Raw genomic sequence first — 19,464 nt, 5'->3', positions numbered from 1 at the left:
CACCCGCGGCTGGCTTGTGTCTGAGCACATCTCTTTCGCACCTGGATCCCGAAGCACCGCAAAACAACACCTCGAAATAAAAAAAAAAAAGAGATACAGGAACATCGCGGCTTTATCCCCGGTTGCTAACCTGCCGCGCACCCATCCGCTTCTCCCAGGTGATCGTTGGCAAACCGAATAGCAATAAACACCCGAACGTAAAAGCTGTTCGCGAATAACACTCTCCTAAGCCGCACAGCGGAATACACCGACTCCGAAGCCGCTACGCGAAGGGGAGGCGGCGCCAGCAAACACGCGGGGAAAGTCGTAAAAGAGCAGCGCGAGCAGAGGAGGCGGCAGAAGCAAAACAAAACGTGCCGGGGAAGCGCTTCTACTATACGACGCTGTACGGAAAAGCAACGGGCTAGGCCCGAGCGGCACCGGGGGCTGCTGCTGCTGTTTTTTCGGTGCATAGCAAAAACAGCGGAGTGCATTGACCTACTCATTCGACGGCACGTGCGCGCGCGCCTGATGGTCGCCGCTGAGAAAACGCTTGACGCCGTGAGGGGGGGTCAGAAGACGAGAAGGATGCGAACGGGGAAGAGACAGACGGTGGAGGCCAGAAAAGGAACGGCGGCAAGAACGAATTTTTTTCGCGAAACACGAAGACAGGAAGAAAGCGAAGAAGAAGAAGCGAAGAACGTTGAGCAAAGTACAGCAAAGCAGTCCGAGCAACCACGACACGAGAGGCTGAAGAGGAGGAGGAGGAGGAGGAGTAGGAGAGAGATGCGGCAGCAGGAGCCAGGGACGAAGTGCGGACGCGTGTAACTTGCATATCCGCCCGACTACAGCGAGCGCGCGCGCGCGCGCAGGCGGGCGGGCGAACGCGGGAAACGCTGCGCGTGCCCCCAGGCAGCGCGACGGTTCGAACGGGCAACGCGCCAAGGAAGCGCGCGGCGCGATCGCCGCTGGCACGCTCTCCCTCCTCCTCCTCCTCTTCCGCCATCCTCTTCCGCGATGCAAATCACTTCAGGGAAATCCCTTCCCCCGCTGCGCTGAGAGCGGCGATGCAGGCAGTCGAGTCTCTACGTGTCCACCCGCCTAACGACGGGGGGAAAAAGAAACAAAGCAGGAAAGGGAAAACAGGCACGTTTAACGCTGCATCGAGAAATCTGCATACAGACAGCGTGCGCGCCAGGAACTTGCGCAGCAGCTTCGATACTCCACTCCGCGCTGGACAGAGGATGTTCCCGCGATGGACAGCCAAGATGCAAACCAAGCGCAACGAATGTATATATGCACCTGACGGAGACCGATAAACGCTGCGCACAGTTTCGCCGATCGCTCCTCGGAGCACTGTGTGTCCAGACGTGTAGCACAGGCCGTGGTGTAGGTTTTAAGTTTCCGGAGTCCCGCGGGCGTCCGGAGGCCGCTTATCGGAAGACGTGCCTACTCGTGAGGTCCATATATACACTGGACAGCGAGATTGCGATCGTGGGACCAGGCGCGACAATATATTTTTCGCCGCCCGCCGAGGCATTAAAGCATGGCTCGGAGTCCCGCCATGCGAAGAGCATCCGCGCGGCGACCACCCGCCCGCTGAAAGCGAGACGCGGAGAGACGACTGTTGCGCCGACGACGGCTGACTCGACGATTCGTTGCCGGGAAAAATCCCACAGCTGCGCCACTCGCAGTGAGAGCTGGGGAGGGCTCGTGACGCAAGCAGCGACGGCGGATCACGTTTTCAGGCGAAAAAAAAAATACAGAGCCCTCCCATGCCAACAGCAAGTGGACATCATGCTGGCTGGAAGCGTATTCAAAAAGCATACTGCGTGCATACGGGAACTGCACTGGCTGTTATCGTTCCTTGCACTAACCTTTAAGCGTATATAATTAGCGTACAAGTGGGCACGCACACTCAGAGAGGCAGTTCAACTGATAGAGACCCACAAGCACTATGCGGAAATCGTGAGCTCTGTCCCCACGGATGGCTCGTCATTTTTGCAGCCCTCTGCAAAATCATCTACAATCTAAATGACCACTGAATTCATTTCTTGTTCCACAGGGTGTTTCACCTAAAACTGTACCCAATTTTTTAAACTAGGTGTTTTTGAGCTAGAAGGGCGGTTTTTGGGCGTAGCATTTTCAGTGATGTAGATAAAAAATCCAGCTAGGACGTGCTAACAAGCAGGCTGCGTAACTAATATTGAATGTAATTTTTACCTATTTAAGTTATGCTGCCTAATTACTGACAGGCGGGTAGCCAACCACAAATAACATCCATATCAGTTTTTAGGATTTCGAAAACGCGGTTACCCTCGGCGAAGCGGCCCAACAAATTTGGGCTATTTCGACGAGTTACGGGCGCTGGAGAGGTTGCTTTGCCTGCAAGCTTCTCAAGAGCGCATGTATTTTGGCACGATGCAGCCAAAATTTGTTGGGCCACAGCGTCGAGGGTAACCGTGATTTCGATATTCTAAAAACTGATATGGAAATTGCTTACGGTGGGCTACACGCTTCTCAATAATTAAGGAGCCTAACAGTAATTGTTAAAAAGTTAACTATTCAATATTAGTTAACCAGCCTGCTAGTTAGCGTGTCTTAGCCGTATTCCGATGTACTACACCGCTGACAATGATAGGCCGAAAAAAGCGCTCTCCTAAATCAAAAAGCCTAATTATAGAAATTGTGTAAACTCTTAGGTGAAACACCCTGTATATAATGTTACACCAAAGCTTACAACAGCTTCGTTTTCGGTGAAAGTGGACCTTTTGCTATTACAGTGTGGAAATCAATCGACGCAGCCCAAAATTCAACTTGCCGTCAGCGTCTCTTCGTGCAGCAACCAGTTATTTTCAGCACACAGCGAATGCCAAAGACAAAGGCAATTTAGATGATTGATCACGCCTGGCAACAATGCAGCAACAAGCTTCCTACCAACTTTCCTCGTCAGTTACCCTAGAAATTCATTGTTGCGTGTTCAGGTATCCGATACATCGACCAGAATCAGTAGCTGCTTCGACTGGAAAACAGGAAACAGAAACTGCCGCACTCAAATAGTCTCAATTGTGTGCACTGCAAACACACACCGCGCTGCTATAGCGAATGCTAGCGACGACCGGCACGAATGCGAAATCGCTTACTACGAGCTAACAGCAGCGATACAGCAGGCCGACGTGCGCTCGACACATTCGCGTGTCCACGCGCAACTGCCATTAGCCCGCGCCGGTTCCCTCTCTCGCCAACTCTCTCTGCGTCACCACCGCGGATCCAAAACACTGCAGATGGCGACTAACGACGGAGTCAGTTCCAAAGCCTTGTCATCGCTGATCATCAACTATCTCGGTCTTCTATCTCTTCAAAACACAAAAACGAAAAACAAAATGGCAGTCGGCACACGTCGTCCAGCGCTTAAGCACATCAATTTCTTCGACACAAAAACACAATAACAAAAAAGGGAGAAACGAATAAGTGAACAACAGCGGATGAGATGGCACAAAGGGCTATTCTGCACGTAAGCAAGCAGTAAAACAAAGAGAGATCGGGTGGGGGCATAGCTTATCACAGCAGGCTATAGTGTATCTAAAATGAGAACGCAGGGTGGAGAAAGCCAGAAGGGTTGCTCGGCCGGCGGCTTGGAGACAGCTGGCACGCAAGCTGCTCCGAGATCAGAAAGAGCGTCAGAGGGGCGCAGAGTAAATGAAAGAAAAGAAGGAAGAAAGGCACGGACGGAAGGGGAACGGCAAAACAGGAAAAAGAAGAATAGTGGCGGTGGAAAAGAAGGGAGGGGGGGGGGGATTCCTGATGGCCGTTGGTGAAAGTGGTTCCTGGCACGAGCGGCGGCGGGGCGTTGGTGCCGCTTGCGTCACGGCGGGGCGTTTAAAAAACCCGCCTCCCCCCCCCCCCCAAACTCGAAAGAAGCAACTGCGGCGCGTCCTGTCTGGGAAGTCTAGACGGCTCGCTCCATTAGAAGAAAATGCGGCTATTCGCCCGGATATATTTGTTTTCCTCCTTTTTTTTTTTTCTCCTTATCCCGCCTCGATTCGCTTCGCTTCCTTCAGTGCTGCTGCTGCTGCTGCCACATACCCACTCTCATCCTCCATCATGTCATCAGCAGCCACTGCGCTGCCCAGCAACCCCTTGAGCACCGTTCCAGAGGCTCACTTCCCATACGCGAGCGTAAATGGGGCTGGCGTTCGTGGACGACGGACTATTATGTGTACGCACTCTTCGAAGCGTGGCCATTTTTTTCTTCCGCACTTGCCTGTTGGCCGGACAATGTATCGTCAGAGGCAACTGCGGGTGAGCAAACAGCGCCCGTCCAATGCACCGCCATACACTCTAAACAGGAATGCACCTATGTGGGAGCAAAAAAGGGAATAAGCTGTCCTTTAGCGCGCTTTGAATTTAAAAAAAAAGTACTGCGCTAGAGAACAGCTTACTTCCTCTTTTTACTGCTTTGTGTTTAGAGTGTAGATACGTGTTGGCACTGTAGTTGGCAAGCTTTGTTTAACTACATAGCTTTAGGGCCGTTGTTACTACTGCAGGTCTCGGGTCACAACAGTTAGCACTCGCACCGCTTTCTTCTAAAGGCGTCGCGAATTTTGGCCCCCGAGTACGCGTAGGCGACGTATCGCATATAGTAGAGAACCCGCTATATCGGGGAAGAAGGAAATGCGCACTGGAAAATTCAAGCGCTGTACCGTAAAGGCTCAAATGCAATAACTCCAGGAGAAGAGATATACAACCGGAGTTCGTCAGCCTTTCAGAAGGGCGGTCAAAGCACTTTTCAAGGGCTAATTAATTAGCTGCGGCAGTGTTTAAGCTCCCTCAACTAAAATCGTCTGATTATGCCGCTCGCGTTTCTATTGTCCCGTTGGCCTTTCATCTGTACCCGACAGTGCGGAGCAGACTCTTTCGCCTAGCAGTCGCACTGGTTAAATGATGCTGCTGAAAAGAGAAGAATCGAGGGGGCAGCCATTCATTAACATCCGTCAATGCGCATGTCATGCGGCTATGAAGACCGGAGTTTAACTCCACGGTGATTCGTTCCCTTTATTCGGAGGTGCTCAGACCTCTCCGATGGTGGTGGTTCGGCGGTGATGAAGAAAGAGGCGATGATGCAGGTGATTAATATATGTATAAATATATAAAAAGACCAACTAAGTTAGAGAAGTGAAGTCACAACGACAAAAAAAAAACTAACCTTAAGACAAAACGACCTCACACAGAGAAATATTCACAGAGCCTTACTTATGAACTGATTTACAGTTAAAGCCTAGGTCATGTCGAAGTAGGTGCTAAGCATGCAGCCCCTATATCTGCACTGTTGTCTAATGTTTTTTCTTGCGTTGTTCTGCAGCTTCATTACCTCGAAGGCCATGATGGCCTGGAGTCCAGATTATTCGTTTTCGCGCGGGATCCAGGGAGCCCTTCCGAATCTCAATGAGTCCGCTCATGAGGCAGCGCGAGATCTTACCCTCCGCTCTGCCACGCGCCACCGCGTGGCGGTACTCCCCGAGAACAGAGACTCCCCTTCCACATACAATGAGATCACGAAGTATTACCTTCTTAATCGCAGGGTTTGCAGTTTGCCGTATCCTAAACTAAACAGGGCTCAGGCACTTACATTACGCTTACTACAGACTGGTACTTATCCTTGCCCACGGAGGTTGAACACGTTTCATCCTGAGACGTATACAGAGCCTTATTGCCAGGATTGCGGTGCTTTAGTCACGCTCGAACATATGCTCTGGTCTTGCGAAAGAATTGAAGACTCGGCGATCAAGGACGCGTCCAGGTGTGGGGCTGCACTTCGCAGCCCGGACCTGGATGAACAATTTTGGGCTGTCCAGCAGGCTCATGACGTGGCCGTGAGGCTTGGCCTTCCAGTCCCGACGTGGGAGCGGCCCGCTTAGTGGTTAATTATCACTGCTTGCAGGACCAAATAAAGTTTTCCATCCATACATCCCGGTGCCTGATGCAGAGTCTCAGGATTTTGTTGGCTAGCGGAGAGATTTCCCCTGCCAAGTAGCTTTCACGGGCCCTTCGAGAGTCTGAGTATGCAGTTGGATGTGGGGTCTGCAGCCGCCAAGGCGATAGCGACCTCCTCTGCTTGGTTTCGATTCGCCGCTATAAATGAGCGTGTCCGTCCACCTGAGTTCCCTGATGTAGAACCGCCGCCGTGTAAAATCCCCTGGACGACGGTCCGTCTACATCAACATAGTGAACCCAACGGGAGCTAAGCTGTCTTTCTTACACTTTGGCATGGGTGTGTTTTCTTCCTTCAAGTGTTACATTCGTCATATTAGCTAGAAGCGGGGGCACCCAGAGTTTGGTGCGCTAAAGCTCAGAGATGCGCTCTCTGTGTTCAGGTTCGCAGTCGTGTTGAAGGCACAGGCGGTCCAGCAGGCCCTGGGCGGTCTGCACAAGCCACGTGCCTGGAGACAACTGCAGACATGTCCCAGTCTGAGTCTACTCAGCAAAATCTATCCGACAACATATGAGAACAAATGCCCACCACGTGGGGAACACCCAGCGCCTTACCACCACGTTACATGGGCCTGTCAACACACAGGCCGCGCCTGTAAACAACAGCTCACCAACACCGGAGCAGTGGGAGGTTGCGCTGTCCTGGCCGAAGCCTGAAGAACAGCTCAAGCTGATCGACAGAGCTCGCGAGACGGCAGAGGCCACTGGGGCCCTGGACTGAGGGAACCACCTTCGCCGGGAGAATCCCTTTAAGACAATGAAGTTTTTCAATCACTCATTAACTCCGCCGCCCTCACGCGCAGGAGGTTTACGCGTACATTTCCGTACAGCGAGTCGTCCCCGGTTGTCAGCGAGTTTGCAGTTCTGCGTACATCGAGCCAATGTAATTAAAATAAAACTAACGAGGTTGTAAACTAGAAGCGGCCTTAATTACAACGGTATATAAATTTCTTGAAATATTCGCAGTTGAAGAACAGAAAGCGGAAGCATTACGACGACTTGAGAATGCTGCCTGGCTTTTCCGCGTTCGGGTGGGCTGCTCCCTTGATTGATATCTATACTCCAGCTTGGGACATCAAATACACCGAACACAGAACGGGAAAACGGCACACAGACACATGCCTCCTGGCGCAGTCTGCCCTGTGATGGGAGGTGCTGCCATCTGTGGGCCCTGAGGGGCCCAAGTTGCTCTTCCCGAGCGACCAATCATTAATGTAACTGCCGCCTGCCACAGTGGGCAGCTTGTTTACTTTCCGGTGGGCAGGTTGCGATTACGTCGCAAGGTCACGTGACCTAGGTGATTCACCTGCCAGAGCCATGCTCGTGATTCTTCGCTCACAAAACGCCGACACCGAATTTTCTGGTGAACGGGGGCATTCAACGCTATCGCGTTAAAAAGGGGGGTATTAAAGAAACCCACAGCTCTCAAGTTGCGAGAAAAAACAGTTTCGGACATGGTTTAGAACAACCTACAGATGAAGACTAGATCCAGGAAGTGTGTTACATCCCTTCTATTTCGTTTCTTCTATTTCTCTTGCTGATATGGAAAGCACTTGCACGTGCAAATTTCCAGAAAGTGTCCATGGATGTAAAAATACAGCCGGATGCTTCGCAAAAAGAAATAGCGACCACGTTATCAACAGTGCTCTACGAAGTGTTTCTATAGATAGGCTGAGTGGTCCTTTTACCAGCAACGCCCTCTCTCTCTCTGAGACCTGACGCATGGATACAGCCAGCGCCGCGAGTTCAGTATACTGCCGGAGCTGTTGTTGTCATTAAGTAGCCAGAAGAGCAAGCTCGGCAAAACACGAGACAATCGGACGCTGTCTTATCGCTGGTCAGAAGGCCTGCCATAATAGGCGGTCGACCCGCATCAACGCTAAAAGCGGTTATCTCAACGTTGGCCTGCATTCGGGCACACGCGGCCCACCCGCACCGCCGCGCAAAGCAGTTATCTCAACGCTAATGTTCGGTGTCGACTTCTAGGGTGCCCCGTATGCACAACGTCAACACCTCATTCTGCAATAACAGAAGCATGTGAAACCGTTCCAATACGCGGCGATGCGAGCGAAATGACAACTTCGCAAGCAAAATCCACGGCCATACATTAGTGTCATTGCTGCAAGTGAAATCGATGTGACCAGTTTGCAATAAGTGATCCTTCATTAGCCATTTACAGTTGGTACATTCTTTCTGGCGGATTTTGTTTTCTGGTTCAAGCTTTTTTATTATTAAATTGGTACCTTTAGTCCCATTCTCCACTCGCTGTGACGAGGAAATAAAGTTCATTCAATCAACATTCGTTTTCCTCTTGAGCCCCTTGTGAGCGGTGGCTATCGTTAATTTCTCCTTTCCAAACGATCTAGTATTTTCTGTTAGACCTTGCTCATACATCGCGGTGCCCTACCATAATCGTTTCCCTTCTCCTGCACCCCCCCCCCCCCCCGCTCCTCTTTATGCAATAATACCGTCTCTCGTAAGAGGATTTATAAGCATTCTGAAGAAACACAAACAAAAACCCACGCCAGAGGCAAAGAAGCCATGTCGGAACCATTCGTTTCAGTCAAAACCAACTTATAGCAGCGGTGTAAAAAGCAGCTTTGCGCGAGAGGTCTCGATAGCGGTTCACACCCGACCCCTCCTCATTTGGCTCACCCGTTCGTACCTCCAGCCATCTTATCGACTAAATTATTCCTGGTGTCAAACTTTAGAGGGGACACCAGAGACCAGGGCAACAAATTTTCAATGTCAAACGACAGCGTCAAGTAAGACGGTCAGATACTTCATGAAGATCAGGCGCCGGTGGCATTACGCGGCCCTCACAGCCATGAAAAAGTCATCTTAATGGTATTACCCCAGCCAATAACTAGCTACGTCATCTCTTAACTGTTGGTTATTCACCAGAAGTCTCGCAAGCAAAAAAAAAAGCGGTGTGACAGTTCCCGCGGCCACATGTCAGCACGGTCAAACAGTGCGGAAGCAGTACCGCAAGGAACGACATCATCTCAGGAATACTCCAACAGCGTAGTCCGCTAGGACGTCAATTAACGCGTAACTACAAAGCAATTATCGACTGCAGCCTCTAAGGGAATGAAGAGTATGGATAATAGCGCGGGCTCGGGCTGGTTATTCCGCGCCGACCAGTGGACTCGCGTTTCGCACCTGCTTGTTAACACTTTATAGGACAGTGGGGCATCTCAGTATCCGTACCCTTTGTACCGCTATCCTACACAAAACAGCGGGACAAAGTCGGGCAAAGAATAGCGGACACAGTTCCACAAATTCTTTGTCCCGCTATCCACTGTAGTACTGCGGGATACGCCAGTATTCTGTCGCAGTTCGTTCCAGTAACGTCTGTACCAACAGCGGTACAAAGCAGGACAAAGGAGTCGTGGAGTGTTGTTTCACTGTCGCGCAAAGCGCCAAGAAAACGTGAGCTAACCTTACACGCTCGACAAGCCTTTAGTAAGACTAGCTTTTGGGCAAGTTGGTTGCAGCGATTGTCCGCGTCGTGAGTGTTTTCCTTACATTGTGTTCGTTTTTTTTTTTTTCCGCGCTGCAGTTATGTCGACAAGACTGCTTGTCGCAAAGAAGTCTCCTTCTTTGAAAGCTAGCTCGCCGAATTGAGCAAAAAAAAAAAAACGGCTTCGGACATTTTGCGCGGTCACCTCAGTTACACCTCCATCCGTCTTTATCATCGCCGAATTTCTCTCTCGCGACCTGAAAAAGAAAACCGCCACAAAGTACAGGGGGGGCAAAGGCAGCGCGCGCGCCTCGCCCGCCGCGCACAAAAGGGCAACGGACAGGCGCACTGGGCGAAGCCATCGCTCTCCCGCCAACCAACGCCAGCGCAAGTCGCTCCCGCCGCCGCGAGACGGAGAGCGACAGGGCAAACGAGATTACGCGGAGGACCTTGACCCCTCGGAAGCCGCGAGCGGCGCGCGCGCTTCGCCGCGGGAGAAGAGAGTCAACACACACACACATACACAGGGCCGCCGTCTGTCTCTCTCCGGCCGCCGGCGCCCCAACACACATCGCGTGCTCCGACCATTACTCGATGCGCACGCACGCACACACCCCGCGAGCGCGCAACATAACGACTCGCAGCTTTTTTTTATTTTTTTACGTCCGCAATAAAATTGCGCGTCGTAAGTCGCGCAAGGACGGGCTCGCATAACTTTCACTGCGTGACGCTCTCGACTTTCAAGCTCTAACGGAGATCAACGTATAACAACGCTAGCGATCAAAACAAAACCATCTCACTGATGCCTAACGTCGTCGCCCTGGTCTTATCGCTTCGGCTCTTGCGGGACCCTAAACGCCAATTCCTCTTCAGCTCTTGACATTAGGCCCTGCGTGGCGGACACCACTTTCTTCTGCAGCGGACTAGCATTCCGGGAAAGCACATTCAACAAGATCCGGAGACATGCCAATAAAAATAATCAGTGAGACCCTAGGGTCCCATGAATTACTGTTGGCCGAGGGTCAAAGGGTCTGGTTTGTGTGTGTTCGTGCGTGTGTTCGTATGTGTGTGGGGTGTGTTCGAGAGCGTGCGTGCTTGTGCGCGTGTGCGTGATGTTTGTGCAATGGATGTGCTCTGATCGAAGTGTTGATGCCAATTGTTTATCTATTTGGAACTAGACCAATTCTGTGGATTCCCCTAACCTTACCGATCTATGCAGTGCTGTGTACGGGTCCCTCCAATATGAAATGTAACAAAGTTGAAGCATTCAATTAATAATTACGGCACAATCAGAAGGCAAGCGTAGCAGGGGGCGGCAGAAATTTAGGCAGGCGGATGAGATCAAGAAGTTTGGGGGGTACGGTGGCCACAGTCGGCAAAGGACAAGGTTTATTGGAGAGACATGGGAGAGGCCTTTGTCCTGCAGTGGACGTAGTCAGGCTGATGATGATGACGATGATGCGCAATTATGTGTCAAGCACAGTTTTTCTTGTTTTCTAACTAGGCTTACTCTTATGTTATCTAAAAGTTATTTAACTTCAGTAGAGAAATAACGCCCTAAAAATTCCCCTTTTTGTACAAACTGGTTGCTCGCTTTAATATTAGGGGGGGACCTGCATATAGATGTATTGAAATGAGGGAAGCAGCTTTTATAAAATCCATTTCCTTCATTTCTTTACGGCCTAGGTTTTCTACGTGACAATAAATTTAATTAGACGCGCCTGAGGAATTGGTAATAAAGTGTACCCCCCATCAGTGCCAGCTCAGTACACATTCATTCCCGCGTCAGCTATTACGCTATCAGGGACAGAAGCCTTCAGGACATATAAAAAATGATCTAGGCGTAGGCGTCGCCTGTCTGGATGACCCTTCCCTCTCACTACCACAATTTACATTCCCGAGTCCCACCTTCGCCACCACAAGTGCAGCCCCGAGCCACTGGCCAATGACAAAGTTTCAGAACTGCTCGTCCTGGAAATGCTCGTCCCCCATTATTCTATAACCTCCCAGAAACATTTTCCAACATCACATCCGCACAGTTCTATTGAAATGCAATTGAATGCCAATAAAGTGCGACCTTCGCAAGAGCAGCGTCCAGTGTAAAAGGAGCACCGCTCTTCTCGCCCCATTTCCCTTCAGCAGCCGGCCGGACTTCACCTGACAAAAAAAAAAGGAAGAAAAGATACTAGCGCGGCCAAATCTGGAAAAGTATAGTGGGAGAGGAAACGGAGAGAGAGCGTTGAGTCCTCGCGTGTGAACGGCGCCGTTTTCTGGAGCCCTGAGAGCCCTTAAAAGTGGCGCCGATAAGCGCAGATATAAGTCGAGGAGGAGCGCAGTCGAGTCGGCAACGTTCCCTGTGTGAGCGCGCGCCCGCAAGCCGCTGAAAAAGAGGGTCGGGCCCACACGTAACACGAACGCACAGACGACACTCGAGCACACGCGTGATACGTCGTCTGGGGCACCCGCGGTGTGCCGAGAGAGATGGTTTTTCCCGCCTTTTCGAAAGCCAGCTTCATTTTTATTTCTTCTGCTGGACATTTCTCTCCAGGCACGCTTGAAAGCCCGATTTTCAACGCGTCCCTCCTTACCGAAAAGCCGGTTAGTCTTTCTTTTCAACGAGCAGGCAGCGCTTGCACACACTGTCGAGGAACGTGTTATCTATCACACATCTCTCGGTGGTACACATATGCTGCGACTAAACAAGAAGGACCATTTCTTCTCGGCTCTGTCGGGCATGTCTCTATATACGATGAGAAATGAGTCCCATAACAGCCCGCGGACTCCACCCCCCGCTTCTTGCACTCGCAGTAAGGGGGTTATCAGAGCCGCACGATCAACAGCAGCGTGTTTGGACGTATGGGCTATGAAGAGCTTGAGCAGGATTCAAAGCGAACTGGCCACGCCGCCGCTTCTCGTCAAGTTATAACTTTCTATGAAGGTCACGCGTTACGTACTCGGCGCCGGTCATGCTTCGAGCTGAGGGGACGTTTCCCTCGCTCATCGCGGGGAGCACAGTCAGTGCATTAAGATCTGCGATGGTTTTTTTTTTTATAGTTCACGAGGTCTAAACGGCTCAGAGTTTCTGTGAAGCTTGACCTTGAGAGTGACCTTGGCCTAACCATAAATAAATAAAATATTGGCGCGACCGGGATTCGAACCCGCGGCGGCGAGAGCACACCAGCTTCGCTGGCCACTGCTCGAGAGGACTCGTGTTAAACCGCAACACTCTCTCGCGCTGTGCATTGCGCACCGCTAATATACACACTCTCGCGCAGTGCACCGCATATCGTCGTCTTCTACAACTAACACTACTATCGAACTAATGTCGTCGCCAGACATGCCGACCGCACAGTCAAGCAAAACCACGAGCCAACCAGGCTAAACATATGCTTTCACATGTCTCCTCGGTTTGGCTACATTTAAACCCTAAGACTTTTCTTTTTGCGTTTTTCCATTGTTGGGGTCACAGGAATCAGCATTTGCGAAAAGCTTTCAGCGAGCGTGGAATAGACGCATTGTGCCTGCGCGCCGGCATGTTTGCGTCTCAACCCTTGTACTGCTCCTTTTATGCAGTCGTTTGGTAATCCAATATCTGGGGTAACCTCTACAAGTAAAGTGCCAGTCTGCGCTGTCTTTTCTTACGAAAGTATAGAAGGACTCACAAAACAAACTATCAACATTAGTTCCGCTCCGTTCACTTATAACTTATGAATCGACCCGCTTTGTTTTAAAAATAAAAAGAAGTAAACTTTGGAAGTTACCCATTAAAAGCAGAACCACCGCTGTATTCTCCACCTAAAGTAATGTGTACAAAGCGCGAATTTAGCAACGCAAGCAAGTTAAGGTCCAAGGAGTTTCTGTCCGATACACGCAAGATGATCACGTGCTATAGTGCGAACCTGAATTCTCGCATGACCCATAACATTATCACGCCAAAATCAAACACTTGCAACGAAGAAAGCAAAATCTTTCGCTTTCTTAAACCCGGATACAGCCAGCAAGCGGAGCAAGCGACCCGCGTTTCTACGTAGAGGGTCGTGGAAAGTGTATATTAATCCATTATTTAAGCATTGCCGCCTCGCTATAAAATAGAACAATAAATCATACCGGCGCTCGCGTTCGAACCCGCCGGAGAAGCGCAGGCAACAGCAGTGGGCGAGTACGGCCTTCACTGGACACGTGACGAGTGCGGAGCGCTGTGCCGTTACTTCAAAACCAGCACCATCCTAGCAATCCAAGCAATCAATTTAAGGACGCCCACCAAACAGCTGACACTTTTACAGCTTGACGCGTCCATCACAAAGGAACGCATTACAAACCGCGACAGGAAGACTGAACCGCACGCTTACGAGCAGAGCAGAGCAGAACAGACCCCCCCCCCCCCCCCCCCCCCCGTCCCACCGCTCCATCAGCATCACCGCCGACGCAAACGCGCACACTGCTTCACGCCGAGTCAAAAAAGCGAAACGCCGCCCCGGCGTTCTGCAACCCTTTTTGCGTCGTCTCACCGCAACAATTAACGACAAGCGCGTGGCAGGTTCCGCCCCCGCGATCGTTATTAATTGCGGGAAACTCGACAAAGGCTGCGACTGCGCCGCAACTCTCCTTCGGCACCGTATAAACACTGCGAGGACAGAAAACCAGCCGCCCTCGGCGCCTGCACTCGACGTCAAGTGGCCCCGCACCGCGCAACGCCCGCGCGAATTCTTGGCGCAACAACGCCACTGCGTGACAGCATCACTATGTCACCAGAGACGTAGACGAACCAACAGACCCCCCCCCCCCCCCCTCCAGTTCAACGACTTTCGGATGTGTCGCATTCGAAGGAGGCAAGCAGTCTATAACGCCGGGCGTTGCCTGCAACGAATGCCTCACTCTTTCGCTGTCTCTCTCGATCCAGGAAATGCAGGGTTGCGTGGGATGATGCACAGTGGATCAAAACGAACGGCCAGTGGACTTCCTTTTTTTTTTTAACTGCACTCTTCGCACCAAGGTAACCGTAGTCAGCCAAGTTGAAGACGACGTGACCGGTCAACCGATCACAAGCTAGCCTGTTCGCATGCAGTTTTAGTGCATTGTCAGACCATCTTTCCAACCGCTTCTGCCGTTAGAACCAAGGGAATTCATCCGTATACGCTCTCCAGTGTCGGCGTGGATTCCGAACGCCGGCCGTTTTGCACGGTGTCGCATATCCACAAACGCTTAAAGAACGTTTCCTCGATCCTCATCGGGGCTATAAGGGTTAACAGGACGCCAGCGGCCTGCGCAGTCTACACCTCATCGAAGCGCCTGCGGCGCTTTCAAATGACTCAAATGTCACCGTGACATTCGCGCTACTACTGCAGCGCGCGCACGAGAAGTGTCGTGTCGACGACCTCCGCGGGGTTCATGCAAATTAAAAAAGGGCGCCGCCCCCCGGAATTTCTTCGAAGCTGCCATCATCCCGCGCTTCTCCACATCAGACTTGGGCAAGCCGACCTCCAGCCACCCCCTTGCGGCATCTGGACCGAGTTGCGTATACAAGCAACGCAACGAGGCGGCGACGACCGTGCTTCTCAGAGGCACGGCGCCAGTACGAGTTTAGACCGCTTTTCCAAGCAGTGGCGAACGCGAGGGGTGTTGTTCCTCGCCCCAGCCCCTGCTTTTGGCGGGTTTGGCAACGAAAAGTATTTCGCCGCTCCCAGAACAGTTGCAGTGCGTTACGGTTCTCCAGAGGTTTTGCCTGACAAACTACTCTGCAATAAAGTTGAGTTCACTGAATGGGTTGCACGCTTGCAGCTCTGAAGGCTGGCGAATGCGCGACTTTGTTAATATATAAGCCGGAAAGGGAAACAAACGAAAACAACACGTAAACATCACGTTATACGCGTGTCTTCTACTGCACGCCGCATTTGCGTCATAATCATTTTTGCAATCTAAACTATATAACCCGGCAACAGGCTGCAAAAATTAAATTAATTTCCACTTCTCATTCGCATTCAACTCATTCGAAGTCTAAATTCTGGAGGATGTAGAGCATTATCATCTGTGTGTAGTAAGTTTGCGTTTTTCGCAATTCTAACGGACCATTCACATAGTGGATGTAAGGTACGCAGCTGATTTCATTATCTGGGTCAACCACACACTTGTTTCTCAAACTGTAAAGGCACTTAATTAATCTCAATAATTTTAACAGCGCTGCCGGACGTTGCAGTGCCGTCGGGACTGCAACACAATCATGTTTGCTCGAAATCAATGATCAGCCCAACCTGAGAGGAATTGAAACTAAATGTATCAGCGGTTACGCAGCGGTGGCGTCAAGGGTGTCGATGCCTTGAAATACGCACAGAAGCAGGCGTTGACTCACCCGCGACGCCATTCTGGCAACGCGGTCAGTGCGCATCTGCTATGCGGCACGCAATGGGTATGGAGGAAGGCACAGGGCCACCACGGCCAGTCTAGAGGAGGCGCGCTCTCTCCCTCGAGGCCGGCCGTGACTGAGCGTTCAGTTAACGCGGCGAGTGCCGCGAGGCGGCGCTGGTGACGTGGTCGCTGCTGGCGCCACCATAGCACCACACGGAGTCCGACTCACCTAGCTGTGGACGTAAGATGTGAGCTCGGAGTCGAACAGCGCAGCAGGCACACAGAGCGTGGGTGTGGCGCAGAAGACGGTCGACTTGATCCTGTGAGAACCAGAAAAGCAAATGCAGTTGTGAACACTCTTCTCGCTCAATTTTCCCTCTCTCCCTCTTTTTTATTTTATCTTTGCAGGGCAGTTAAAGCGTTCTACCGTTCAGACAGCGCTCACCTCGGCAAAACTGCTTAGCTCTCTCTATATCCACATTCTTCTATTTTCTGGCACGATGCATATACGACAGCCGCCACAACGCGGGCTCTCGTCAATGATCCATGCCGCTTTTGAGCATCTCCCTTTTGAGACGCTGCGCTCATTTAAGTTTCTCGTGAATCGCGAACAAGCCCGAATTGCTACTAATTTCGAAACCACTGCTTTTCCTCGCGCGAGCAGCCCACGATGAATTTTTTTTTTTAACTCTGAAACAACAACAGATCGACGTGGAACGCACGTCAAGAGGAATGCTGAACGGTGCCCGATCGGAGTTCCAGTGTACAACGCGGAAAGGTGTGTGCTGTTCGCTTCCCTCGAGAACACAGGAGTCCCTCTCAGTTCCCTTCAGGACATTAGGCACCTTTCGCATACTGCGTACCGTGTTACCGTGACCGGAGTACCGGAAGTCCGCGCGCCGTGAGTGCGCATGCGCAGATCGCCTAGATGGCACCCTGCAGGTAACCGGCAGCTGCGCGCAAGCCTTTCGCGTCGGGACCAATAAGTGCGTGCTTATTACCGGTGGGCGGGATTCCGGTACTCTTGTCACTGGAACGGTAACACGGTATGCTAAAGGTCTCTATTGTCTATACCAGCGCGGAAAGCAGAGGTGGGCAACCTCATGAGGTTTCGACCTCAACCTCAAAATGACCTGAGCGCCACCGCAGATGGCACGAGAGTTCCCAAATCTCAATAACGTTCTGCACCAGTCCAAGTGCCGTTTATTACATTTTTTTTCGAAACAGGTGACCTCTTGAAGTTTACCAACGTGGGTCATTAAAGAGCTCTGACCAGCGCAAGGCGATGACCCATCGTCTGCCACGCCACCGTCTGCTGCTCCCGCCGAAGATGCGCACAAAAAGCAAGCACCAGAACGGCGGGTGCTTAACCAGGAACAAAAGAACGCTACCTTCCACTCTCTCTTTCCCTCTCTCCAGTCTGTTTGCGCCACGGCAAGACGACGACGGGCCCGATTTAGAAGCGTCCACGCATATGCGGTGAACAAACTCTCGGGCCTCGAAATAGCCCGCCCATCTCTGCAAAGCGCACGCACAAACGCACTCGACTATAGCCACGCACGCGCACTCGGTCGCCTGAAAACGCGCTCCCGAATATCGCCCAGAGATGGCCTCTCCGCAGCGAGGGCTCTTTTTCGTTGTTTTTTTATTATTATTCTCCTCCTACATTTACTTTCGCAGGCGAAGTGGCAGTCTCGAAGCACGCGAGAGTCAGACGAAAGTTCGGCGCGCGCGAAGAAAAGCGCGCCAGGAAACGTACGCGAAAAAAAAAACAAAACAAAACGAATATGCTTAGAAAGAACGCAGAAGAAAGAAAGAAAGAAAGAAAGAAAGAAAGAAAGAAAGAAAGAAAGAAAGAAAGAAAGAAAGAAAGAAAGAAAGAAAGAGAAGAAAGTGCACCGACTTTCCTGTTACAGTCGCTTACGAAAAGTGGAACGGACGCTTTCCTCGACCCGGGGACCGGTGCTCGAAGAATGCGCACTCTTAGTACGCAAAAAGCTATATAGGAGAGAGGTTTAAACCCTGTAACTTGGGCATGCCCGGATACGGGTGTTATATATATCTGCGGACTTTCATGCGCGCAACGGGAAAGAAGCAAGACCCAGAAAAAGAGCGACGGATTATCCGGAAACATTACGTAACAAGCGGGGCATGGACACGGACGGCCGAACGACAGGAGGTCGCGAGGAGGAAGACACGGTATTTTTCGCACTGCCTCGAGCCGCTCAAGTAGGACGGAAGATATCGTGCCCTTTGTTCGAAAGCCAGCATTGGCAGTCGTGGTTAAGCGACGCAGAAAGGCGACTCAGCGATCATGTAGGCAAGCAGTTGGGAACAATTTAACTTAATGTAACATACGACTATCGGCACGAAGCCGACGGCGAAAGTAGAGGAAGCTACTAGAAAATATATTAAAGATGACACCTGGAAGTAAATAAACCCGAGGTGCTTTCGGAGTGAGGAAAATGCGTAAATTTAATAATCCGCTGCTACTGGGGTCAAACCGTTACTTGCCTCCTCTGGCTGCATGAGATGCTGGATTGGATTGATATCCCGGCTGGGCGCCAACACCATATAGTACTAGTAGTAGTAGTAGTAGTAGTAGTAGTAGTAGTAGTAGTAGTAGTAGTAGTAGTAGTAATGCGTTTTAGATTCATGCCGGCCGGTTAAGGTGCTCGCATATGCTGCCCATGCAAGGTAGGTCCGGCGCAGCAGTTGATTTCGAAAGTGTGCCCCTGTGTTTTGACGTCTACATCTCCCAGCGTCTTTTCTGCATTTTTTTCCCCTCTCCGGACAGTATAAGACCTGAGACACGTTCCTCCGGCCGACCACGCCAACCTAGCTTGCTGGCACCCAACCTTTATCTCGCTTTTTACGCCACCCCCCGTGTCACCTCTTTGTCATCCGCATGACACTCGCATGTCATCCGCATGTCACCCGCATGACATCCGCATGTGACCCGCACGACACCCTACGCTGACACATCGTAGGGTGCCGTGTGGCCACGGCATGAAAAAAGCAAAACGTAGGACACAACGCAATATTCTCGAAGGGGCGTCCCCCCCCCCCCCCCCCCCCCCCACCAGTCGTCGTCGTTGCTGTATGCGAACATACCTGGTTCCCAGCATGATCCCATCCTCGTCCCCCTCCTACCTCGCACTGCCACGTTTTTCCTCGCAGAGGCGGCAAGCGGCGGCGGCACGCCCGATGCCACCGACTTCGATTCGTGCGCACAAGAGGAAAAAGTTAGGCCGTCTCTCCTGCGGCTCGTCCCCGCGGCGGACGCTTCTCGCGCGAGAGAGGCGGCCAAAATGTAAGCCGCAGGGAATCGAAATTAGCCTCCTTCGGCGGCGGCGGCGCCTGTACACCGCGCGCGAGCTCGACGCCAACGACGGCAATCGCGCCGGAGCACGTTTCCGCGTCCCAAAAAGTAAACTCCGAGGGGAGAACCTGTTTCTGCGCCTATGTGTGCACTACGCGAATGCAGGGAGAGAGCCACCGCCGCTGCTGCTGCTTTAAGGGCATTCCTTTGCTTTTGGTATTACTTTCCTGCGCCTATAGGCAAGCAGGTTACTTGTGATACGCAACTGGCCGTGCTGCATGCCTGTTCGCGTATACTTATGTATGTAGTACGTGTTGCGTATGTATACGCATGCCTATAGGGGCGCGTGAGTCAGCCGGCGAGATAT

General features: G+C 51.6%; 1 protein-coding gene across 4 annotated transcripts in view; it reads right to left on the bottom strand.

Annotated features, from left to right (window-relative positions):
* Positions 1-19,464, bottom strand: part of LOC144098577 (solute carrier organic anion transporter family member 74D-like) — a 167,410-nt gene that overhangs the window by 78,439 nt on the left and 69,507 nt on the right. For all 4 annotated transcript variants that reach the window (XM_077631338.1, XM_077631334.1, XM_077631337.1 and 1 more), the window contains exon 2: positions 16,005-16,095. The gene's annotated coding sequence lies outside the window, so the exon portion shown is untranslated. The remainder of the gene's footprint in view (positions 1-16,004; positions 16,096-19,464) is intronic.

The sequence above is a fragment of the Amblyomma americanum genome, chromosome 7 (genome assembly GCF_052857255.1).
Source record: "Amblyomma americanum isolate KBUSLIRL-KWMA chromosome 7, ASM5285725v1, whole genome shotgun sequence".
NCBI lineage: Eukaryota > Metazoa > Arthropoda > Arachnida > Ixodida > Ixodidae > Amblyomma > Amblyomma americanum.
The sequence above is the reverse complement of the archived record's forward strand: the minus strand, read 5'-3'. Positions and strand labels throughout refer to the sequence as shown.